Below are 27,992 nucleotides of genomic sequence, written 5' to 3' on the forward strand. Positions count from 1 at the left end.
TGTTGTTGAAAGTGTCTATTTTAATAAAAAGGGTGAAAAATAAATGATGACGTTTGATGTTGGTGGAGATGTCTATGATGGATTCTAGCTCGCTTGAAAGGAGGAAAAAGTCCTTTGTTGTTGCAGCCAAGAGTTTAGTTGCAATATCAATGAAAGCAATGACATTTTTTAGATGGCTAATATGCTCATGCAATTCAATACAGAGTCCATAACAGTGATCACATTCAAGGAAGGTACCATTGCATTTCATGCAATGCCATATGTTTTCAGATTGTTGGACAACCTTTTCCAATATATTTAATCCCATCAATGCGAAGGGGCCATGCAAGAAAATAAATATCTTCCATGTTAATTTTTGTTGTAGTAGAACATATGACAATCCATTGAGATTCCTTCATCACAACAAGTTTATCGATTATGTTTGGTTTGAGGGGCGTGCTAGAAACGCCTGTGTATTTTTTTACCCAGTGAAGGTAAGGATGCATGCGAACCTCTTTCCAGAAACCATTGTTGAAATTGATGTATTTTGACAATATATGGGTTTATAAAAAGGAAAGTTGAGGGGGTAGTTCCAATAGTCCTTGCATTTAACTCGAAGAGATGATCCCCTTTGATTAGAAGGAAAGAGTGAATTTTGAGGTGTTAAGGTCAGAAATTCCATCCCCTTAAGGATGGCATTGATGCCCCATAAGGTGAGATCGATGATGCAACCTAACATGTCATATAAGGCGAGATTTTTTTTGCGATTTTGTAAGCCATAATGTTGGCATATGATGGATGTAGGAGAAGTTGATCTAATAACACCAACAATGTCAACAATTGAACCAAATAGAGTCTCCCGACCTCGCGGCCCAATAGAGTCTTGTTGTTGCCTAGATTGTATAGTGATCCAGATTTAAACAAGAACACAACAAATTACAGATATAACCATACATACAAAGATGCAACAGAAACAATACTTCATTTCATTACTGTAAAATACTGAAATATGCTTATAAATAGAAATGGAAATAAACTAGCTAGGGCGATGGTAGCTTATCTCTGAGAAGAGATGTGGTGGCTACATGCCTCTGAACTGTGTTACAATGAGGCTCAAAGGCCTATTTATTGTTGAGAAACAATGGAAAACCATAAACATCCAAGACCTAACCCTAGGAGATGAAGCGCCACACTATGGGCCCCGTTTTGGGTAAATTGGGACATCAACTTCCCGGGGTCGTAACTTTGGCATACAATCTTCGTTTGATGCGTACCATAGCTCGTTAGAAAGATATATCCGAGGACTACAACTTTGGAACAACAACATCAATCCATGGACCCATGTTGCTCCCAATTGTCCCAAAAAATGTTGTTTAGGGCCTCAAAATGGCTCTGAAAGTTCAGGACCCGAAAAACTGCTAAAAATAGTAAATTGTGATACAATTAAGGAAACTGAAAAACTAAAAGAGACAGTTGTGGGGGTCCAAGTGGGATAGGGATCATTCCTCCCCCCTAAGGAAGCAATGGTCCCCATTGCGTTGAGTTCCTTCATGAGATGAGGAAACTTCTGCTGAACTCAATTCCTGGTGAGTTGTTCTGCAGCCTCTGATGTGTCCAGTAATGGTGGGAAGCATGGTCGAGGGCGGTCCACATTGAACACTCAGTGCAAGCAAGAATGGGGAAATGTTGTGCTCCAAAGCATTGTTTCCCACAACCTTGGTATGGGCTCTTGTAAGGCGTTCTTTCTGCAGATGCAACCAAAGTTTGTCGCCCACTTGAAACTTGTGTGGTACCTGATGCTGATCATCTCGTTGCTTGTACTTGGCATTTTCCAGAATGGAGCGGCGATATATAGACCCATTAGGTAGAGGCGCTTTAGGAGTCAGATCGAATGAATTCTTGACCTGATAGTGCAACGGTGTCCCTGTGGGTGTGGAGAAGATGCTCATGTCTGCTTTCATGACTGTATCCATCTGTTGTTGTTGTGTGGAGGAACCCTTCGCGGGGGTCATGGATGTGGTGATGATCTTCCCATTACTTGGGAGCGAACCAGACAGAAAATGAATTTCCTAGTCTGGGAGATGAGCTTGTTGCATTTCTTAGCAGTGATCAAAGAGGTGGCGGTAGTTGGGGCTACCTCCGGTATCCTGTATAATGAGTTACCCAAAGAAATAATAATAACGCAAGGTCTTGACTCATACACAGCATGTCGCCTCCACAAGTGTGGTTGGCCTAATAATACATCGCAAACATCAAGCGGTGCAACATCACATAATACCTCATCTATGAAGGGCTTGATGTTGTAGGGAAGGCAGCACTGCTAGCGAACTCGGAGATCTCGTCCTTGGTGAAGCCACCCAATGTTGTACAGTTGCGAGTGTGGTATGGTTGGGAGTCCCAGCCACTTCACAACCTCTGTTGAAATGAGGTTCTTTTCACTGCCACTGTTGACAATGAATTGTAGCGGCGAACTCTTCACCCACATCTGTGAGTAGAAAAGATGCTCCCCCTCCTCTGGATCTTCGGGCTCATTCTTCTGGACCTTGGCGGTGGCAACAGTGGTGTTGGGCTCCGCATCAATGATTTGCTTCCCTTTTCCATTCCCCTTGTTGGGTTCTGACTAAGGGTCAGAGCATGCTTTTGATTCTGAAGCCTTCAACTCAGCCACCAGGGACTGCTTGGTCCGACACTCACTTGTGTTGTGGGTGGGGCTCTTATGGAACTCACACCACTTTCTTGTGTCCTTCTTCGACTTCATGGTGTTCTTTTCTTGTGGCTTTGACGGGTTGTCTTGGGTTGCTCCGTCTTGGCTTTGTCCTTGGTTCTGCGATTTGGGGAAGCCTTTCCCTTACTTTGGATTTGTAGATCCAAAGTCTCGCTTCTTCTGTTTAAACTTTTGCTCGATCTTGACAGCGTATCGGTATGTTGTGTCAAGCAAGAAGATGTTCAGGAACTCCATCTTGTCTTGGATATACCTATGTAGGCAGCCGCGGTATTTGAGTACCAAATGTAGCTCATAATCCTTGATACCCAACTGTGTGCAAAGGGTATGAAAAATGTTTGTGAACATCGGCACATCTTGGTCCCTTCCCTGTCGTAGCGTGGTCCACTTTATGTATTTGTCCTCATAGCTTTTGACATGGTAGTACTGCTCCTTGATGGCATCCCGGAATGAATTCCAAGTGGGTGCAGCTAAAAATAGTGAGCCCGTACTTTCATCCTTCTGCTCACAGTAGGTTTCCCACCAATCCTTGACATGGGGTGCTACTTTGAGAAGAGCGAAAATAATCTTTTCCCAACTGGAAAAATCATGAACAGAAAAATACCCTTCTAGCAGATTTAACCATTTATCTACGACATCTATTTCTATCTAACCCTTGAATATGGGGATTTCAAAATTAACTTGTACCTTAAAGGGTGTGGCTTTTCCAGAGTAGCTGTTGGAAGCCGATGCGTCACCCCTATGTAGCCACTGAAGGATCTGGGGAAAGTTTTCCATCATCACGTTCCTTTGTCGCTTGAGGGCTTCTTCGAGCAAGATTTTGATAGGATGTCCTTCCCCCTCGTCTTTCTTTTCATCCGCCATGGGAGGTTGTCGGGATTTTCGAGGCTGGTCTTGCAAAGGTTTTACTACTTCAAGCCCTAACTCCTTATATCATGACTTCGTTGGGGACACACAAAGAAAGACAGAGAAAGAGCAGACCACTCTGATACCACTAATCCGGATTTAAATAGGAACACAACAAATTACAAATATAATCATACATACAAAGATGCAGCAGAAACAATACTTCATTTCATTACTATAAAATATTGAAATATGCTTATAAACAGAAATGGAAATAAACTAGCTAGGGCGATGGTAGCTTATCTCTGAGAAGAGATGTGGTGGCTACATGCCTTTGAACTGTGTTACAATGAGGCTCGAAGGCCTATTTATTGTTGAGAAACAATGGAAAACCCTAAACATCCAAAAACCTAACCGTAGGAGATGAAGCACCACACTGTGGGCCCCGTTTTGGGTAAATTGGTACATCAACTTCTCGGGGTCGTAACTTTGGCATACAATCTTCGTTTGACGCGTACCATAGCTCCTTAGAAATATCTATCCAAGCACTACAACTTTGGGAAAAGCGGCGTCGATCCATGGACTCATATTGCTCCTAGTTTTCCCAAAAAACGTCGTTTAGGGCCTCAAAACGGCTCCGGAAGTTCAGGACCCGAAAAATTGATAAAAATAGTAAAGTGTGCTACAATTAAGGAAACTGAAAAACTAAGAGAGACAGTTGTGGGGGTCCAAGTGGGATGGGTGGATGGCCACCAACATCCACCTGGATCATACAGGCACTGTGACAACGACTCAAGTCGGGAATTGTCACTCTGATCCCTAACCTCTTCATTCTAGTTGTCTCCCAATAGCATGTTATGGGGGCTAGTCCCTATCGAAATGTGAAGATGAACAACAAGTTGGCAACCAACAAGTCCGAGAGACACGATTGAATGGCCTAGCTACTTGGTTAAATTTAGCAAGACTTAAAGATTGGATTATATTTAAATGTGAGACCAGTGCCTTATGGAGTCAAAATCTTGCTTATTATCAATTGGTGCCAAGTAACCGGATGAACAATTGCTGCTTGGATGTTTGACTATCCTAGATGAAGTGGAAATCCTACAAGCTAGGTGAAATGCAAAATCTTGGTTGATTTTAAGTTAGATGCCTATTCTAAGTGTAACCTTCCTCCTAACTATTTTGGAACTAGTCTCTAGAGTAGGTTGTGGGATAGAATCCAATGGGAAGCCAAGCAGAGGCTTGATTAATGATACCTCCCCCCGTGTTCTAACCACTTGATGCCTCTGGTACTGCAAAGGTTGTGGCTCTGACGATTGAAAGGTCACCATGTTAACCACTAAAGAAGTGATAAGCCCCTCAAGCTAAATTTAGAAAGGTGGTCATATTCTCTATCAACCAAGCTTATGCTTGGAGGTAAACTATTAATGCAAGAGGTTATCCTTAGTATGCAAGTGGAAGAGATGAATGCTCTTAAGGTGGGATTACTTAATTTGTTAAGTACTTAATGACAATGATTTTCAATTAAAAACAATAAGGTATTTAAACAATAAATGAATAAAATCTCAACTACAAGAGAAAGTGTTCAAGCTTAATAGTGCTAGAGAAATGTGGTAGTAATATAAATAGACAATTGCTCAAAGACAAGATTAATGCAACTTAAGACAATTAACAATCTCCAATATTAAAACTAGAAATTGCACCAGATGTTGCAAAGGAAACATTGTAAGGCATAAATTCTAGAAGAGTCTGGCATATTGAAGATCACTCAATATAAAAATTAGTAAACAAAATGTCATTCTTACTTAATTTCAAATCTCAAAACTAAAGGCACCGTTAATACTTTGTACATCCCAATTGTTTTTGTTTGCTTTCCTGCTGCAGTTCTTATAGGCGGCTCATAGATATAGCAAACTTTAACATTACTCTCGGCATTACCGTAAACAAAAATATTCCCAGAACACTAAATCCTTTCAAGAGTTTTAGCAAGAGAACCCAACGCCCTTCACACGTTTTCATTGGAATCGTATTCCATCACTCCTTGCTGCAAGAAGAAACAACCAGACATGCCAGTGGGCCTTTCCCTTCTCTTTATATCCCATATTCTCCAGTGTTGTCCATGCCCTTGTTTCTGGATCATAAACTTTTGCACTCCACTTGATTAGATCACGGCTAATAACGAAAAACTTGTCGCGGATGAAAGCACCAAAGCATCCATCTTGTCTTCGGTTCATGTCGGGAATTGTAATGGTCTACAAACAAATTGTAAACCACTATTATTATTCATGAACTTGAATTGGTGCATAGATTCATATGGTGTGAGGTCTAGTTGGGACTTCATACCGAGGTGATCCCCTTGACCAAGACTCTATGTTGGTTCAATTGTTTTGCCATATATAAAGTAGTTTTTTTCCAGATATTTTATAGGATAAGAAATAAGTTTAAATTCATTTAAAAAAAAAAAAAAAAGTTAGATAAAAATGATAAAATTTTTATATTTTTATGAATTAGTAAAAAAAATTATAGCATTATTTAAAGTCTTTTAAAGAAAGTTTTGGTTACTTTGTTAAGGCATTTCTAGATGTGAATTCACTTTTCAATTTTGTGTCTTATTCAGGTTTCATTTTTGGATAGCCTCACCAACCTAAGTTACGGAAAAAAAGAGTTTGTTAGGCACCTAAATCTATCACTATTGGATAGAAGATTCACTACACTTCCATAGTTTGGTTGAGTTATCAAGTTAGGAGGGTTGATATTGTTATAGATATTTGGAAAATGATATTTAATGAGTAAATAGACATGGAATTTTATGTGAAAGTTCTTCCCATATTCCACCTTTTTAATATCACAAATATGACAAATTCTTTTATTCCATGTTGTTCTAGGGACAATCTACCACATTGTTTGGTTATGAAGCTTATAAGGGTTTAAACTTATTTTAGCTATGACAATTTTCCTTCTTAAGTTACCTAACAAAAATATGCTTTTTCTTTTTTATATTGGAGTCGACCACCTCTTTACAATATCTTCAGTTTCTAAAATTCACTATCCTCTACCAAATAACTTCTGGCCTCAACTTCAAGGTATATATGGTGAAGGCTCTAACAAAGAGAAGATAGTGAAGCTCCATATCACTTTCATGACCAAAGACACAAGCTCCAATCTAATTATCATCAAATATAAACCTATGAAGTAAAAACTTAACAAAGGAAAATAATACATTACCTCTCCCCAATTAGGTACTTTTCATATGCCTTTAGAATCATGTCTCTAAGCTTGTTTTTTTATTCTTGTCCCTTTAGCCATGCTCCTTGGTAAGTTTTCGGATATAAGTTTAATTGAATTTTTTTAGAGTTATCTAATATGTATTCTCACATGTTATATTCAAATAGAGGTTGGTTCTTAAAAGAGATGTTATTAGTATATCCAATCATAAATTAAATAGCTGGTAAACATTAAAATAACAATAAATATTAAAACACAATATACTGATAATTTTTATTATAATATGATAAACCAATATTATATTATTATATTATAACTTTTAAACAAGGCCGCATAGCTAGCGTTCTTTGCCTCTTAGTTTGATAATTGAACTTGAAAGGTATGAACAAATTCCTAGATTTGAAAAGGGGCTTAGTTTAACATAGTTAAATTAAAGTACAAAATAATAGGGATATAATGGGAATCAAAGATGGTGCACTAGTTTGAAATAGACACTAGAAAAAAATCATAGTAACTTGGAATGATATGAGATATTATTTTTGGGATTATATACATAGAGAAAGTCATGAATTTAAGACCCGTGTCCATCAATATTAGTTGCAAATGATCAATTTCTCATGATTTTGAATATTCATCTTAGCACAGATTGAATGAAGGAATGCTCACAAGGGTGAAGAAGTGAGATTCAAAGTAGAAAAATAAATAATGCAGCATTGATCATCACTTTTGGGACTTGCACCTTATGACTAGGACATCCTGGTAAGTCACCCATCTCAATACTCCTTTGGCTCAAGTGCACTTAAATTTGAAGTTCTTTTGATACTCAAACATATTTAACTTGCTACCCCATTTGTAAAACCATTGCAAGTATTGCTCTATATGAGCTATTCAATTAGAATTCCCTAGATCATTTTATTTATTGAGAAACTTTTATAATTCAACATATAAAAATAATATTTCAATGCAAATATACACATAACTACGAGCCAATTTTTTATTAAATATAATGTCACAAAACCATTACTAGCAATAAGTTAAAAATGATTTATAATAATAATCAATAATATCACAAACAATATAGGAAAACAGTTAACAAAATTATGGAAAATAAAAAATAAATATAAAAAAGAAGAATAACATGTAAAGTTGACACCTAATTGACAATATAACCAAGATCTTACACTAAATATATCAATAAAACAATATAACTAATATTTTAAAGAAATATTTAATTGTTAAAAAACCTAAACAACATAACAACATCTCTTATGCCTTATAAAATGTCTACTCTTACTTAATCTTCTTTATTATTTAAGTGGATTAAAATAAACTTTTTTATTTTTTGAAATGTAAATTTCTTATTTTTAAATTTTAGTGATTTAAATAATTTTAAAACAAGTTAAAAAATATTAAATTAAAAATTTTATAATTGAATTTTTCTAAAAATAAAATAAAATAAACAATAACTTTCTAAAAACTTCTCCTTAAATTAAAACTTTTATTAATTATTAATTAAAATAACATGTCAAAAAAATATAATTAAAATATTAAAACATATATATATATATATAATTTGATTAATTACATTAGAATTGGGATAATAGAAGCTTTTATTAATTATTAATTAAAATAACATGTCAAAAAAAATATAATTAAAATATTAAAACATATATATATATATATATAATTTGATTAATTACATTAGAATTGGGATAATAGAAGCTTTTATTAATTATTAATTAAAATAACATGTGAAAAAAAATATAATTAAAATATTAAAACATATATATATATATAATTTGATTAATTACATTAGAGTTGGGATAATAGAAGGTTGAATATTAATTGTTCAATGTGCAACAACCTCTCTCGAAGGAAAATGTAAAAGCAATTTTTTAAGAGTATCATGGAAATATTAGAGAATTGGATGGACCAGATGAAAAAGAAATGTAGCGAGATTTTAGAAATTCATTGATCTAATGTAACTATGACCTTGAATGAGCAGTTGAAATTCTATACCAGATATACATTCTATGATGGTTATATTTAGGAAGATTTTCTTGCCATTGCTTGTGCACTTTACTACATCATACTAATACGTATGTGCACATGTTTGGTTTTTCAAGCATTTCAGATCATTGTTTTTATGGTTTTGTGTACATACTATTAGAACCTGCACATTGAATAAAAAAATCAAGTCGTGATAGTTTGGTGAAAATAAATGTGGTGAGGTTGAATTTACACATTGAATAAAAAATCAAGTTGTGAGAGTTTGGTGAAAATAAATGTTGTGAGATTGAATTTATAATACGAAAATAAATGCAATCAGGGTTTGAATCTACAATACTATGATGAATTTAGTAAGATATTTATCAAGAGTTGGAACAGAGAAGTAATATGGAGTAATGGCTTCCATATTTTAAAAAATCTTAAAATATCTTACATGGTTTTCTATAATTTGAAATAATTAAATCTTAAATAAATCTCCATGATTCTCATCATCTGTAATATATCTCTATCTCTTTCATCTTGTTCTACATAATTAGGAGTCATATAATTAAATATTTTTTTAATAATTAATGTATCAAACTCTATCTCATTATTATTAAAATTTATAATTATATTAATATCTAATAAAAAAAACTAAAAAACTTAAAATGCCTTACACATTTTTTTTTTTATAATTTTGATATAATAAACAAATCTCCATGCCCCTCATCATCTCCTCTTGCTTCTTGCTCTCCATGATTAGGAGTCATATAATTAAACAATATTTTTTAATAATTAATGTGATATATACCATGTTTTAAGTACCAAGAGTGTGATATAACATTTAGGTTGAAGAGTCACTAAATATGAGAGCATATTTTTATTGTTTTATAGGATGAAGGATGTTGTATACTTGTGTTTGGATGAAATAAAATTTGTATATATAGTTAGTCAAGAGACTGAAAAAATAAGTTGTATTTAAATATGCAAAACATATTATATATTACAAAATTATTTAAAAATATTAAATATTAAATATTAAATATATTAATAATAAAGTAATAAAAATATCAATATTCAATCACATTAATAAATATTGTAGTAGTAAAGTAAAATCCGGTGGTAAGCCAAATATTGTATCTTATGTCATATTATATTGGATCTTATGGATCTTATCCATGCCTACATCGATCAAAATCTTATGGTTCATCATATGCATAGTTGTAGTAGGCAATATTTTAGGTGGCTGTAAATCTCTACCCTTTGTGCAGTACGTGGATTTTTGGTTGCAATAGCTGTCTACTTTCCACAATTCACTTCTTTTTGGAAGCTTAGATGAAGTTTCTCTCTATATTTTTACACTGAAGGCAATGAAAGTAGACAGACCAATGAAAAGACATTTTGGGGTTAGTGAAAGTTGATTGGAGGACTTCAAATTCCACAAACTAATTTGGTAACTCTACAAGCAATAAATTGGATTTTTATATATGGAAAAACTTAAATACATATTATGTACTTTGTTTGAGATTGGATAGCATAAAATGTTATTCGTGATGTAATACATGCACCGAATTTATTGTTTTGCAATCACTTTTCCCAAGTGGGTCAATTTAAATTCAAGGTGCATATTTGAGATAGTGTGATACAAAGAAGAAACGAAACTGCACATTATGAGGAAAATATCCTGTAGCCACGAATGGAAAACAAGGTTTGTACTTTGCAGTGGCCGATGTGAAGTTAATAACCTATAGACATGTATGGAAAACAAGATGTGTATTATGCAATGGCTGAGGTGAAGTTGTAATGAAAATGATCCAGCGACAGTCGTACAACAAACCATCTGGCAACAACAACATCATTACTAAATAAGACTTAAGTTCCCTTCACTAATGACAATTCAGAAAATTTTAAATTTAATATAATTAAAAAATCAATTAATCTGTTTTACAAAGTTAACATTGCAAATTTACCATTGTTTTTGGTCAACGAACAACTATTTCATATTCAACGCATTATTAAATGTGTAATATCTGCCTTACGCTAGGGATAATAATATAGTAATATATGCAAAAAAAAAATATAAGTCATTTTATAATTAAAATATTTTCCATATTTTTGTTTTAGTTAATTTTAAATTAAAATAAAATTAGCATAACTATTTTTTTCATAAATATCCTTAATACTAATAAAATATTCGTGAAACCTTCTTAAAATACTAATGCAAAAATGTGTTATGCAATTTTTTTGTTTTAAAGTTGAACTTTGTTTTTACTCTCACTCTTAATAAAATCTCACACTGGAATTTGTAACTTGCGAAAATAGATTACCGAGTAAATATTTATGCGGGGGTGCTGGACATAAATCATGTATTAATGTGTGAATTTGTGGCCTGTAAAGAAATGAATGTGTGAATTTGTTGCACATAATCGTTTCTATGCAGCCACAATAGTTTAATGCTTCGCAGATGAAATGAGTGGGGAAGGAACATAGGCGTTGGATACAAGTTTAACTGTTAATATGTTCTGAAGACAAGATTCCACAACTTTGTGAGGGGCAATTATTATAGGAAAGTCTTTTACGATGTTTTCGGTGCAAAGTCAATTTTCCTCCGAGAAGAAGAAACCTAGAGGTGAGTGAGAGTGAACTTTTTCCACGTGTCAATTTTTCATTTGGTCAAGGACGAAGAATATTGAAGATCACTCATTGGTTGCCGTAAACAGTCTTTGGACATCCAAAGCCTGCAGTGAAAAACTCCTTTAATGTAGTTATCATTTTAGAAGAATTCCATCCTAACTATCATTCATGAGAATTTCAGTATGAATTAATCAAAATTAAATACTAGCACTCTTCGTAAAATAATTAGATAGTCAAACAATTTATCATACATTTCATATTGCTAAGATTCAAGAAATATAAAAATCAATTAAATTTTAATTAAAATTAAAATTATATATATATATATATATATAACATGGATTCATCCACACTTTATCATAGATATTCTTAACTTTTAAATAGACATTGTTACAATACCATGACTTATCAATACTCCATTCCCAACAAGCATAACACATTTATGTGATACTCATTCCATGTTATACTTGTCGCAAGCAACAACTAACGACCAACTTCTAGGAAAGATGAGTGGTATCTATGAAAGAAATTTGTTGTTGGAAGTCATTGAGGCAAGCAGTGGTGGATAAATAATGGCAAAACTTGAACATGGATGAGTCTTTAAGGTGTTACGCTAGTTATGTGATAAACAAGCCCAACAATGTCTACCAACATTACTTGCCATCATTTGATATCAATTGACTGCAAGAAGAGGCATCCCATGGAAGTTGGTGGGAGTAGTTATAATGCATTGGACATGAGGCAACATATATTCTCGCAATTGTAGCAATAACACCCGATTGATCTTCATGTTTCTCACTTTTCCTTTGCAAGACAAAAGGCATGCGGAAAAATATGTAGATCAGGTGGTTGTTCATGACTCTTTACTTCTCTCGTACCATTATTTTCATAATGATTGACTTGATTTGATGCACTTGATTTATGGAAATCAAGTAAGAGAATGTGGCTATGTCCTAAAGTGATTTGGTTGAAAAATTGAGTATGGTAGATATTTGGAAGTTAGGGAAGAGATGGTAATTGGCCTTTCAACATTTATTCAGTTCACTAGTACAAAATAGCTAATTAGTTACTAAAAAAATTTAAAATTTGCATATAAACGACCATTTTCAGTCGGTGACTAGTAGTAGCTAATTTATAGTATCTTATAACGCGACCAACTTTTAGTCCTTTGTAACTTAGTCATTAATTGGTTGTCTCAAATGTACCATCTAGTAGTATACTTAGTCATAAATTTGGTCATTAATTTAGTAATTTATTTAGTCATTAATTGTCGCAATGAATGAGAAAATATACAACAAAATATATTACTATATGATCATTCGAGAAAACAAATTAATGACTAAAGAAATATGACCAAAATTTTGGTCGTGTTATAAGATACTGTAAATTAGCTATTAATAGTCATATATATGCAAATTTTAGTTATTATTTGAAACCAATTAATGACCAAAGAAATATGACTAATTTTTCGTCGTGTTATAAGATACTATAAATTAGCTACTAATAGTCGTATATATGAAAAATTTAGTAGTCATTTGTAATCAAAAATTTATCATTTGTAGTATTCATTATCTTTTTTTAGTAGTTTCAATTTCATTATATAAATGACTATTTTAGTAGTTTATATTCATTTCATTTATTTTCATTAATAATTATTATAAACGATTAATTTAGTCATATATTCATTTTATTTGTGTTCATCATTAGTTAATATGAACTATAAATTTGGTAGTTTTAGATTGATTTTATGTGTTCATTATTAGTCAGCATAAATTAATTAGTATGATTTTGTGACTAAATTAAAAAATGTCATACAATGCACATGTTCATCTAATATGAAAACACAAAGTTACATATGTTTATTACAATGCTAAATAATATCAAATACAACTATAAATAATTTCAACAACGTAAATTATATTATATGAAATTTCAAGTATTACAATATTAGTTTTCAACTTAATATTGGTTGGACTACAATTCACACATAAAATAGTGTTTCATCACTTCAAAACTACATTATCATTATTTTTCCAAGGCATTGTAGGTGAATTCACCAACTCTAAATACTCAACCATCACTCTGTATGTGTATGTCTCATGCGAGATATTGTCTTTAAGGGAATCACTAGACTCGTTCTCTTCTCTCTCTTTCTGCATTAATGTTATTGTTGTCTTTCCTCAATTCATGCTTCTTACCATCAATATTGAGTTCATCTTCTAAAAATAAAAGAAGATACAATGTAGAATATAATTCATCAAAGACGATGAACATTGGAATATAAACTAAAGTAGACTATAAAGGATTTATACGACATATACCTCAACATCAATGATATCAATGCCATTTTTTCCCTAAAAAATTAAGAAACTCAAACAAGTTTTCTTTAGTTGGGCGATAATATTTAGTTGGGCGATAGTGGCCACTATGTAGCTAGATGACTTGTATAAACAAAGCAAATAAAACTTTTCCATAAAAAATCACACCTTAGGAACTTAGTATTCAACCTTCAAGAAAATATTAGGCATAATGATACCAACTAAGTTACATGCTAAGAATATCAAATAATAATCTATAACTTGTGAAAACAAATGGAAAAAAAGAAAAAGAAAAAAGACCAGTGTAAAAAATGTCCTTATTGCTTGTCCTAAAAGAGTCATGTTCCTTAAATTTGGAGATGCTTTTGCCCACAGTAAAATTTCATGTCTATTATGACCTATATTTTTAGGATCATGAGATTGATACAACATCATATTGGATTGTGGAGAAAAAATTATTCAACTTTCCAAGATGAGTACCTCACTTGGTTGAATGAAGGTGAAAAACCTTAGGGAAGCAGAACACTAAGGCATAAGAAAATATATCATCACGGTCCACTAAAAGAAAAAATTTCAATCCCACAATGGCCTCTAGTAGTACATTTCGTTGGACGGATATCACACTCTGTGAGGTTATTGTCTAATACAATGAGAAGTGTACATATATTGTCATAATTCCACTCACAATCAGACCGTATAGTAGTGTCCTATAATATTAATCATATTATACTAATTAATTATAAAATTATGACTATTAGATAATTATTAGTTTGAATAATTGTTCTGAAATTGTGTTTTGAGTATTTATGTATACATAAAAATATTCGAAAAAAAAGGTACTTTTTTGTGAATAGTTAATTTCGAGTGAATCTAAATGCATAAGTAATTATGGTGCCTCATTGTTTCTCTAGTGGTTATCTTCTCACTGTACCAATTTCTCCCATGTCCTCTACTACTTTTGGTGAAGTGCTCTTTGATGATTTCCAATGCCAATGCAATGGACATTTATCTTGGATGTTTTCTGAGCCAAAGGGAAGCTCCACAAGTAACAACGAATAAGTAGCCTCAAATATATTATTGGGGGCCAAAATGCAGTAATTATATGACAAGCCAAGAAACACTACACATTAATCATCTTCCCTTTAATATTGATTAATAATTTTTTTGCATGATCATGTAATACTAGAGTGTCAAGTAGGGACGTTTAAAGTTATTCATCCATCAATATCACCTTTGAGAGTGCTTAATAGTTAATAATTCCTATTACACACGTAGTAGGTCGCAAACTTCAAGGATAACAATATAAACATGACTTAAATGAAATTAAAAGGAATGTTAGGAAGTCAAATACGACTACTCTTGAGTCAAGAAAATATCAAGCCCTTCACATTAGTAAGGCATTCTTAGGCACTAAAATATAAAATCCCTCGATTACATCATTTTCACATTTTCTTTGATTTCCTTCATTGAGAACACAACTTTCAGAAGAAAAAATTCATTGAAAAAGGTCTCAAAATCCTAGCAAATGTTGGAGTGATTGTCATATCAATTAAACAGAAAGGGAATTGTTCGATATTCTTTTCACTTGCGGAAGAGATTGAATAATATGAATCTTTCTCATCCCTTGTCCCTAATCAAATTGTAATCTCTGGGTTTAAACCAAGTAATCACTTTCCCTCCAAGATAGTTAAGAGATCACTTTGGAGAAGGGCTTCTAGAAGCACTGTGATAGTAGAAAGGGAATTAACTACAAGGAAAATGAAGCACTTTAGTGGGTGCTCAAAAATATTTGAAGGCAATTGAAAATGATTTTATACTCCCTCCATGAATTTTAAAACAGAAACCCTTCAGTTGCATCTCATTTATTTTCCACCTTTTTGTAATCTATAATTCTTTGAGAAAAAATAGAGCATTCATAAATATTCTCTTGAAAGAGGACTCTTCGTAATCCTAATAGGTTTGGCTTTAACAAATAAAAAATTTCATGTAGTGAATAAATCTTACATGGTATATTCCATTGATTGAAATGATAGCTTTATTCTTAATCTCATTACAACAAAAACAAATTCAACCCTAACTAGTTGGAATATAACAAATCAAGAATTTCATGTAGTAAAGAAAACTTACATGGTAGATCCAAATTATTTGCAATGGTGGGTCATTTCCTTCTCTAAATCTTTCCCCTATGGATATAGGATAAATAATCTTCTCGAAAATTTGAGGTACTTGCTTCATATTCAACACGGGATGTTGGGTTATTCACCTAGAAAAAGTTGCAAATATTAGATGCATAATGGAAACAAGCATGCAATTCAAGATTTCTCCTAATGTCTCTTGCCTGAATTATTAAACATTAGCTAGTTAAAACTAACTACCCAAGATCCCACTTAAGAATCACGACAATTTTAAGGTACTACCTACGGACAAGGGCACAAAGAGAACGATTGATACCATTTCATTATATCCAGACTCTAGACCAGTGAGAATCTGTGGGACCTCACACCACTACATGAGACCTCAGTAGCTAAACCGCCTCAGATCTATCCCTAGAAGACAGACTAGGTCCTCAAGACCTCAGCAGTGCACAACCTCCCCTGGACAACGAGTTAGTGACAGTCCGTACCTCCCACTGACTCTTCATCAGGCCAACAAACTTTGTGTAATTTTTTTAGTGCTCTTGGGTCAGTTCCGGATGTTAGGAGAGATTGGTATGATCCTCTTCGTTAGAGCATTCCATTCATTGTATCTTTTATGGTCCTGCATTGTACCTTTTATATTCATGCATTGTATTTTTTATAGTAGATCATTTGGTTCTTCCGCACTTTATGGACATGATTGTACTCAACAATCCTTTTGACCTATTTTATGGTCATTAGTTGGACACAAATATAATTATCGTATCTATCTAGTGCATTTTCACGTTCTGGCAAGCCTGAATTCCAATAAATTCGTGAAAGTTGAGTTCCATGATTTCACTAAACACAAAGATAATGCTAATTTCTATAACATATTACTTGGAATAATATCATGGAACATAGGTGGATGGATTAATAAATTTCCATTTCCACATCCAACAGAATCTAATCCATTAATGTGCGTGCCTTGGGTGGGGGGGCAGTCCCTTTCATCATGCACGTGGCGCAAACACACAAGCTACGAATCAATACTACTATGGTTAGACTGGCACATGATGTTGCCATGGTACTGACACCTACTACTATTGCACGCTCTAGTTGGAAGGGCCAATTATTTTACTAGTTCTGATAAATTAGAGCCACTGCCACCATAGTGATAGAGGTGTTGAAGCCATTAGTTTGACTTACCGCATTTCCATTGAGGTTTGGATGTGGCTAGTTAGCTCAAGCTAGGCCTTGGTGTTATTGGTTTTAATGAAGTCTGAAGATCCTAAGGGGCAGGGTCTACGTTCATTGTTTTAAAAGGTACACCCTGGTCTTACAGTCCTAACAAGTTAGGTTCTGAAAGGCTGTAAGGTTGTTATAGACATTTTTGTGCCTTACAGCATTGAGCATGAAATGTCCATAATCTAAGGGATCCAAAGTCCCTAAACATGTTGTTCCTACCCCTAGAGGAACAAGGCTAACAAACCACAGCAATTCACAGAAGTTTTCCACCAGAAACTGCTCAAAAACAAGTCAATTCAGGATCATTTCAGTGGCTACACTAGTTGTTTGCGCTGAATGTCAAAGCCAACACTGGCTACCTGCGTTGAATGTCAAATGGAACACTGGCTACCTGCACTGAACGAGATTGGACATGTGGCAGGCTCATTTCTCAAGGTGTCAAAACCCAGGAAGCTTCCAAAATGACACTTGCCTCAGGGAATTCGACTGGTGATGAGTAAGAGGTTCCAAATCTCCAAGTGGAAGCAAGAACCTCCAAGTGGACTCAAGAACTGACAGAGGGAGAGGGCACTAGTCAGATCTCAAGCTGACTCATCCTCTCTCCAAACATCTATATATGGATCTCTCCTCCATGAGATCTAGAGGCGGGAATTTTGTTATTGCAAAGAATTGCTGTTGGTTTGAGATTGGAATCATTGGGTGCTTAATGCTTTGAAGGGGGTGAAGATAGGAATTCCATTTGCTGGGAAGGAGATGCTAGATTGGAGCCCTCTCGGTTGTATCTCTTCCTGAACCTTGTTATTCATCAATAAATCTATCTTGGTTTCTCCTATATGCTGATGTATTTTTGATGTATGAATGCATTAGTATGTTTAGTTTATTTCTAATCCTGAACTAGTTGTGAATATGAATCCATGTCATGTGTAGTGTTCTCTTCTTGTGATCTTGAAGAAACCTCTTGAAGCTGGGCGAGTGAGAAGGCAAGTAGCTGGGAACTCTCCAAGAGAAGAGAAGTCGGATCGAGGGACAAACGGAAGACACCGGTTAGTCCATCTATCTATCTCTTCATTCTTAATTCATAAAGGAAGAATACTAGAATAGTTGTCTCTGTTTGTTGCTAAGGCACTGTCACACCTTAGGTGGATAGGATCGTCCTGCATAGGCATTTTTCCCCACAACAAATTGGCGACTCCACTGGGGAGATCTGTTTAGTCATTTTATTTGTGTTTCTATCATTGTTTGTTTCATAGACTTGACAGCAACAATCAAACTGCATCTGCTTTTCCCGGATGCAAAGTAGACAGTTGCTGCTTTGATCCAATCACTGGACTTGTCTATGATCTGAACAATGGACTCACAAATGATTTGATTATCCTTGTGATAGATCTTAGTAGCCCCTCAAATCATCCCTTTGATTACACCTTGCTTGTTGCTTTTATTTGGCCTGAAACAGTGAATTAAATAGCAATCTGTGACCCAGAACTAGTGAGAAACGAGAGTTTCTCCTTCAGCGCAGACCCAGTGAAGGGATTCTGCATTTCAATGCAGGTCCCGTGAAGGCTACCTGCGCTGAATGTCAAAACCCCTGTGTTGAGGTTGCGCTGAACCAGTTTGTCCTTGTGCAGCTGGGGTTCTCTGCTCTGTTTTGCCTTGTTTTGATCTCTAATTTTTGCAGCCTGTAACCAGCATTGGTACCAGTCTGATAACTCCTTTTCTCTGCTTAGATTCCGCCTCCTTTTGTACAAAAAGACTGTGAGTGTTTTTATGTGTTTTTGCGTCATTTACAGTTTTCCTTTGCATGAGTGAAATAGTCATCCTGTAGCCCTTGATTCAGATCTGTTGATTGTGATCTTAGAAGAGAGTTCATTGGATGTTTGCAGATTGATTATATATTTACTTTTTCTTATTGGTTTGAATTTGTCTCTTTTAAGTGTCGAAACAAGTCTTCATTTCGAAAATCGTTAAGTGTTGTAATCTCTTCTACCCTCTCTGATTTCGAAAAAGTAAACTTGTTTGTATTGATCATTTAAAAGCAAATTCAAAGTTGTACAAAAAGCTTTCTTTGTAGGCATCAATACTAAGAAAGTGGAAAACAAACACCTGCATTGTGAATTTGCATTTGATAGTTTGCATGTTGGATTTAGGAAAAGTGCATTAGAGTGTGCTGATTGCTCTTTGAGAAAAGATGGTGTCTTTCTTTTCCCTTAGTAGCTAGGATTTTCAAAGTTGAAAAGATATAAAGCTTGCTTATCATCTTTAGACTGCATTTAGGAATTGTATCATACATCTCGTGGTGAACCTTGAAAGGCAAACTTCTAAAAAGATCAACCTAAAATAAATTGAATGAACTTAACAACGCTTTGCAACATAACGCACAACATAGAGGTCTAGGCTAGAGACGTGTTCCGGCGTCGTTAAGCCTAGTGACTGTCGATCTCGTGGATGGTGGGTGATTCCTCCTGAGGGACGATAGCGCCAGTACGGATTGTGCTCCCACGTACCATCGTGTATATATTGGGAGACCCCTATAGGCATAAAACCTTTATCCTTAGGAAGCCGTGTCGGCCGCCCTACTGATCGCAATGCACTAAACACAGCATTCAGGAAGATTGACCGCCCGTACCCTAAAAAGTATTCTGCGGTTTTGCGAAAAGTTTGGCACACCCTCTGCCTAGAACTCCAGAGCAGTTCCTTTTGGCCTTTTTCAGACTCTATAATGGAAAAAGTCCATCCGAGCATTTGTCACTTCGAGCTCGTTAAAACATCGAAGGAGACTAGAGTCATCTTTAGCTTTTTCTCGACTCTTTAAAACTGAAAAAGCAAGTTGTGTCTAAGCATCGTTAAAATTTATTTTAAATGGAACAATCACCCTTTATTCCTGCGTTGATCTTTAGGTTGAAAAAATGGAGCACACCAACCAAGGAATTCCCCTTGGTGGAAATCCTAGTCCCTTCTCCTCTTGGGGAGATGTTGGTGCACCCCATATGGCCACATTGTCACTTCCAGGACTGACGATTGGCCTGCCGGTCTAGCTCTTTTCAACCAATGTCGTTCAGAACACCACCATTCCTGAACAGTCGAGTCAACAGTTAGACCAGACCAGAGTTGCCAACCAGCCTTCTACCTCATCTAACTCTTCCTCTCCTCCTTCCTCTTCACTTGACGGAACTGGTAAAACAAAAAACCAAGTTCCTAAGGAGAAGAAGGAAAAGAAGAAGAAAGAGAAGAAGAAGAAGGAGCCAAAGGCGACTGGGGGCAAACAAGTGTCGTCTGACAAAAATCCACACACAGCACTGACCAGGCCTAAATCGCCATGTGTCATATGAAAGGGAGACCATTTCCACAGAGATTGTCCCTGCATCCCTCGGATACTAAGGGACTGGTCTCCCCGTTTGCACAATTCGGTAGCATCAACCTCTGATAGCCATGTTGACAGCTCACCGTCGACTAGTGAAAGTGAAGTCCCAGGACAGAGAGGGAAAGCTAGATTTCCCTGTAAACTATGTGAAGGCAACCATGCCATCCACCGTTGTCCCTTCTTAGACGAGGCTAAAAGAGTTCTGGAAGATCGCCCGATTTTACGAGCGCAACTTCTTCCTGGATATCAAAAACTCCTGCCAAGTCCTTCACTAGTCAAAAACCCGGCTGGCCTGCCCAGGTGGTCAGTCGAAGCACCTATCATTGAAGATGAACCGTCTGGATCCATGCCTGACGAAAGTCAAAAGGTTGAGATGGCAGTTGACCCGGTTTTGCCTTCAGAGGCTCTATCTTCGAATGATACCATCACAGAGGAGAATAAAGACGACACCGTCCAAATTCTCTTCATCAACACAGACTCCGACGAACAAGGGGGCAATTTGCCCATTCCTTTGTCGCAGGAAGGAACTCCGTCAGAGTCATACCCGGCCGTCTATTCGGTCCCACCACCAAGCAACCTAGTTGCGTCCTTCGACTGGAAACAACTAGGCAGACCCCGGTTGCCAGCAAGCATACCATTTAGAATTATCGTTCAAATATAAAGAATGGTAATGGCTGGCACTATCATTGATGAGGGGGCATTTGTGAGTATCCTTTCCTCTATTGCTTGGAAAGCGCTTGGTTCGCCAACGCTTTTGCCTGAAATGAGAAATCTATCAGGCTTTGATAAAGGAACCAGTCGACCTTTAGGGATCCTCCCCAATGTGCCTATCACATTGAAAGGGAAGACCGTTCAAATGAACGTGATGGTCGTTCAAGGACCCTTGGATTATAACCTACTCCTTGGACGAGACTATATATATTGCATGGGAGCCATCGTCTCCTCACTCTTTAGAGTAATGTGTTTTCCGCACGAAGGAAGAGTGGTCAAGCTCGTGGACCAACTTTCATTTCCCGGATCACGCATCGCAAATAGTCATGTACCATCCCTAAATGGTCTATTCACGCAAGAAATGTCTCAACCCACGGTCCGTCCTCTTGATGAGCGCGAGTAATCCGGGAGGATATGACTGGAACCCAGGGGGCATGCGTCCTGGTCTGCTTTGGCTGGAAAACTTTGGGTATAAGGTAGGTTTCCGTGGGAGAATATGACTAGTCTGTACCCCGCCCATGCTGGAAGAGGGTTATTCTAGAATAAGATTCTCTTGTCAAAGTTACGTGTTTGGCACTAAGGTCATTCACCTTTGTCTATCTCGGTAGACACCGCCGAAGAAGTGTTTTGTTTGAAAGATTAACGAGACAATCTTTGGGTAACCTGAAAGAGGTAGGCGTTTCCTGGTAGAACAAATGTTTTACTTGCAAATTGAGGGGTAACTTCGAAATCATACTTTATACCTGGGGGCATGCAAACCTTTTGGAGTGCAAGCAAGGGGCGGCTATTTATTTTTTAAATTTTTAGGTCCTTCCCTTTAAACCTGTAGGTCTAACCCTTTAAACTCGTAGGATTAGTCGTTTCCGAACTTGCATAACGAAAGGATCCGGAGCAAAGCTTCGTGAGATGAAGCTCCATAAAAAATAGCATCTTCACTGAGACATTCTTATCATATGACTGGGTAATCGAGCAGTTTTAGCACACAGTTCATGCTCGTTAAAAAATAAACGCAAGATCCAAGCAGTTTTAGCACATAGTTCATGCTCGTTAAAAAATAAACATAAGATCGAGCAAATGTTTCCACCCGCGTTTAAGCTCGTTAAAAAATGAACTATCCCGGTAAATAACCACTTTGAATGTAATATCATCAGCCATTAAAGCCTTGGTCGTGTTTGCACCGTCACCTCCACTTTTCCATTGGCCGATCGTTCACCTCCATATGATTGTTTGCCCATTTTGAGGAACAGCTGCGAAGAGTGATTTCACCTAGCCATCCTTGTGACACTGCCGTGATTGGAAAATTCCAACCTGTACCTGGAATGAGCTGCTAACCCTGTTTATCACTCGTTCCTCAAAAGACGAGTCTTCTTTAAGCTCTTTTCAGTTGACTCGTAAAATATGAAAAGATTGCCGAGTCCTTGGCCTTCTAGCTCGTTAAAGGGACAGGAAGAGCTATCCCTCCTCTAGATTTTAATATTTTTGGACCTGAGGGATTATTGCACAAAAAGATCGAGCGCTTGTTTTATTCGGCTCGTTAAAACTATCGAAAACTCATCCCTTCTGTATTGTTTTATACTTTTTCGGACTTGAGGGATTAGATGACGAAAAAGGACTTTTGGAGTTAACTTTATGTACCTTTTCAGACTCTCTAAAAATGAAAAGGACCGAGTCATCCTTGTCGTTAGACTCATTAAAATCATTAAATAGCGACAAACTTGTCTTTAGAAGAGAACGAGTTTCACTATCGCTAGGCTCGTTAAAACATAGCGATGGGCTTGCCCGAAGGGCAGGTTATAGAACAAGCATATGTTATCCTCCTCAAGCTTGACAAAAATAAAGAGGTACTGGTCAGCAATGACTGGGGAAAATTGGGAGAAACTAAAGAAAACTTTGATGGTAGCAAGTCGCTCTTGAACATGACACTTTTCCTCCGTACCACAATCGGGTTGGGTTGTTTCATTCACCGGTCATATCCATGGTCTCGCCATACCATCCATATTTGGGGTAATGCTACCAATCCATCGCATCAGTGTCGCCATATGTTCAAGAGAAGTCGTTCAGAAAAGTCAACCGTGTCCCATCCACTGCCATACATTATCCTTCATCCTTTCATGACCGCCACCCTGAATCATATGTCCAGATCGTTTTCACCTCCATTATAATCATTAGCTCTGTTCCGTGTCACTGATGTGGGATTCATCAAGGCCCTCCTTTGACGGATCGCTTCTTGTCGACATCAGCTCATTATCCAAGAAGTTGATCTAGTAACAACCCCTTCAGTACTTTGAAGCTTGCATGCCTCAATGGCAAGTTTCTCACTTCCGGCGACAGGTATACATCAATGACCTTCGACCGAAAGATTTTGCGTGGTGTTCGACGCCAAGTCCTTTATTCACACCACGTGAATTGTACTGCAGTACCTTGAGGGTCATTATCATTATCGGTGATTCCTCTCGCGCTTGTTAACGGTTTACATCATTGACCGGTAATCAAGCGATGTCTTTCCATGTTCGACTTCAGAACATTTCTCACATGGATCGACTTGTACTTAGAGTGAAGATCGAACGAGTTTGAAGACCCCGGATCTAGTTTCATCCATCTGGGCTGCGATATATATTCAGGAAAGATAAAGACATTGACATGTACATCATTGCAGCAGATAATCATCCTACTCAAAGGATGATAATTTCATCAAAATTATCAGTCTACCATCAGACGATTGTCTGTTCTATGTACAGAAAAATGAATTTATAAAGCTAAGCATGGGAATGCCCGCCTCAGCTAGATCATGAAAGCAGTATGAAAAATAATGTATTGTATTGTATCTTATTACAGGTCTCCTCCCAGCATTGGATGAACTTCGGATCCCCCTGATAAAGCATTTCACCCGATAAACAACCTCATACTTTAGGGGGCAACTGTTATAGACATTTTTGTGCCTTACAGCATTGATCATGAAATGTCCATAATCTAAGGGATCCAAAGTCCCTAAACATGTTGTTCCTACCCCTAGAGGAACAAGGCTAACAAACCACAACAATTCACAAAAGTTCTCCACCAGAAACTGCTCAAAAACAAGTCAATTCAGGATCATTTCAGTGGCTACACTAGCTGTTTGCGTTGAATGTCAAAGTCAACACTGGCTACCTGCGTTGAATGTCAAATGGAACACTGGCTACCTGCGTTGAACGAGAGTGGACATGTGGCAGGCTCATTTCTCAAGGTGTCAAAACCTAGGAAGCTTCCAAAATGACACTTGCCTCAGGGAATTCGACTGGTGATGAGTAAGAGGTTCCAAATCTCCAAGTGGAAGCAAGAACCTCCAAGTGGACTCAAGAACTGACAGAGGGAGAGGACACTAGTCAGATCTCAAGCTGACTCATCCTCTCTCCAAACATCTATATATGGATCTCTCCTCCATGAGATCTAGAGGCGAGAATTTTGTTATTGCAAAGAATTGTTGTTGGTTTGAGATTGGAATCATTGGGTGCTTAATGCTTTGAAGGGGGTGAAGATAGGAATTCCATTTGCTGGGAAGGAGATGCTGGATTGGAGCCCTCTGGATTGTATCTCTTCCTGAACCTTGTTATTCATCAATAAAGCTATCTTGGTTTCTCCTATATGCTGATGTATTTTTGATGTATGAATGCATTAGTATGTTTAGTTTATTTCTAATCCTGAACTAGTTGTGAATATGAATCCATGTCTTGTGTAGTGTTCTCTTCTTGTGATCTTGCAGAAACCTCTTGAAGCTGGGTGAGTGAGAAGGCAAGTAGCTGGGAACTCTCCAAGAGAAGAGAAGTTGGATCGAGGGACAAACGGAAGACACCGGTTAGTCCATCTATCTATCTCTTCATTCTTAATTCATAAAGGAAGAATACTAGAATAGCTGTCTCTGTTTGTTGCTAAGGCACTGTCACACCTTAGGTGGATAGGATCGTCCTGCATAGGCATTTTTCCCCACAACAAAGGTCCTACCCTACCTTGGAAGGGAAAAGTCTTATCTTAGCTCTTAGCTAGATATTGGAAGGGAAAGGTCCTGAAAGATCAACCTAGATATTGTCTTGACCCTCCAAAAGTTGAGGAATCGATAGTGGTCTATAAAACATTTAGGGTCAAATTTGGTTTATTTTATACAACTTTTTCTAAATAGATTTGATTCTTCATTCTTTGTGACTGTTCATTTACTTGGGTAGATGGAACCTTTTGTTTCAATCCACTACCAATTCCAGAGAAATAGGATTTTGCACTGCAACTTCATTTATTTCCATGGGGATTAGACTTTGTCATTGATGTTATTTGAACTGTGATCTTGATGTTGTTCCTTTTTTAAACAGACAACTTTGGTTGAGTTCATTTCTTGCTAAACAAGCCTTTTTTATGTTACACTGCCTGTAAAGGCTAAACTGTTAAATTTGGGGCTTTTCTAGTGTAAGATGGGCATTGCATAAGAATGAGATTTTTCTATATATCTCAAAAATGAATTCTCTAATTTTCCAAATATGCAAATCAATTCCCTTCCATGTCTTAGAACTATTACTTGGATATGTCTCTTTGATTGATATGGCAACCTTCAATCTTAAAATTAATCATCTCATTTTTATATATGGGTATGGACTCTTATATGGACATGGGTGTTCTTCTGTTTTAAACTGAATTCATTTATAGTGTTCTCTCATATTTATGCCCATGTCATGTTCCTGCAATGGGAAATTCTTGTTTTTCATTCTTATTTTCTTTCAGTTATTAGAAATTGTTATTTGTTTTGGTCTGATATGCATTTCCAATTCCTACAAAAAAGGCATTGTTTGGAGAAAAGGAATGGCATATTTTCACTCCCTGGGACAAGAAGTATCCAAATGGTTCTCGCCCCAACAAGGTTGTTGGCTCAGGATACTGGAAAGCCACATCAGCAGCAACAGGGATGTTGGCATCAAGAATGCTCTGGTTTTATATGTTTGAAAAGAACCTAAAGGAAACAAGACTAATTGGATTATGCATGAATATCGCCTTGCTGATTCTATTCATGTATATTCCTATGTGTCAATAGACATTGTAGGTGTTTCTTGGTTTAAAACACCTGTTAGGTTGGATGCTATTATGGCCTAGTCATTACAAGGCCCACACCAATTGGACTTTAGAGGATGAATGTATCTGGGAAAAATCAATTTGGGAAACAGGGGGTTGTTTTCTATATTATAGAAATCAAGTGTTTTCTAATTTAATCCAAAGGCTTTCAATAAGGAAAAATATAAATATAAAATATTATTTTTGTTTTCCTCAGTCCAGTTTAAAAATGAGGGCTTGTGACGGGTTTCAGTGATGTAAATTTAGCTCAAAATCCTTTATTTTCTCTTTTGGGTTATCCATATTTCTAATGAGGAAATTGCTTCTTGTTGCAGTTGGATGATTGGGTACTTTGTCGAATATACAACAAGAAGAGTAGTATGGAGAAGTTAGCTAAGGAGAAAGAGTGGTCCATGGAAGAAGAAATGGAACAATTCCACGAAGAAATTGATGAAAAGGTGCCAGGAATACTACCCATGAGGAATACTATAATGAACTCGAACATTGAGCATTCAGAAAGAACTTCACAAGATTCAATGATAACTGCCCCGTCTCCAAATTGTGGAACGATCTCTAACCATGATTCAAGAACTTCTGCCATTACATCCATGAACCACAACTCAAGCCCCATTTTTGAGCAGAATTTGAAAATTTCAAATGCGAGTATTGCTCCAATGGACCTTCCAGGACTTGTCCCATTTTTCAACTCTCTGACTAATCATAGGACAAATTATGATTCAACATATTTAATTCCTCCTATTCTTCTCATTGATTCAATTTGTTCCATGCAATCATTGCATGATCTTAAATGAGATAGAGAAGAAGTGCAAAGAAGATGTAGGTTGGAAGAATTGATGTTGCAGTAGCAACAACTGGAGGAGAATTCTGGTTTGAACCAATCAACGCTCAACTTTTCCTTCGAGGCTCTAAAAAACCCATTCCCGTAGTTAGACCAAATACAACCTCCATCCAACAATGATCCTCTCTAATGCTGGAGCACACAACTCAACAATTTCATTATGTTCTAGTTAACTTAAGGGGTCTTGTGTTTTCAAGGAAGTTGGATTCCTATGTATGTAATCATTAATGTTTTGAGTGATAGGATAGGAATTAATTAGATATTGTGAGGATATTTGTAAATGATCTCGAATGTAGGAGAACGTGAGTGATGATGAGAGAGTTGGAAATTAATTGTAAGTCTTAGACTATAAAGTGGTTTCATGATTTGAGGAACTAGAGAGGATTCTTAGGGATTAAGTGGAGTTAAAAGTGGACTTGGAGGTACTCAAGATTTGGTAAAACAGATTAAGGATCAAAACCAGAATTGGTTAAACAGAACCTTTTTGTATAAATGTAAGCCAAAAAGACATAGAGTTAAGTCAGGAGTCAGTCAGTCAGTGAGTTCAGAGGTTAGATTGGTTTGACTGTAAGCCTACAGGCAGGAAGAAAAGGACACTAATATAGAAGATCAGGCCGAGAAGGAATTCACTGTGTAAATGTTTGTTATTAATACAGATAACTCCATTTTGAGTCCGGGTGATGTGTATTGAGTAATTGAATTATAGATTGCGTGTGAACTAGAGTAATTCTGTGTAACATAGGTTGTGGGTGAGCAGAACCAGAGAAGAAGTGCAGAGAGCAGTGTTATGGTTTTACACACAAACAGTATTGGAGAAATCCTTTAATGTTGCAGTGAAGGTATGACTGCAAGGTTTCCTAAATCCTAAGGATTTATGAAGGAAGCATAAAGGTGTGAGCGAAGGTGGAGATCAGAACAAGTG

At 36.3% G+C, this 27,992-nt stretch overlaps 1 pseudogene; it reads left to right on the forward strand.

Annotated features, from left to right (window-relative positions):
• The window catches only part of LOC149246463 (uncharacterized), a 58,565-nt pseudogene extending 31,365 nt beyond the window's left edge, over positions 1–27,200 (forward strand).
• Positions 27,201–27,992: the final 792 nt, after the last annotated feature.

The sequence above is a fragment of the Pinus tabuliformis genome, chromosome 7, assembly GCF_031772625.1.
Source record: "Pinus tabuliformis cultivar Carrire ecotype Pingquan chromosome 7, CPIR1, whole genome shotgun sequence".
Classification (NCBI taxonomy): domain Eukaryota; kingdom Viridiplantae; phylum Streptophyta; class Pinopsida; order Pinales; family Pinaceae; genus Pinus; species Pinus tabuliformis.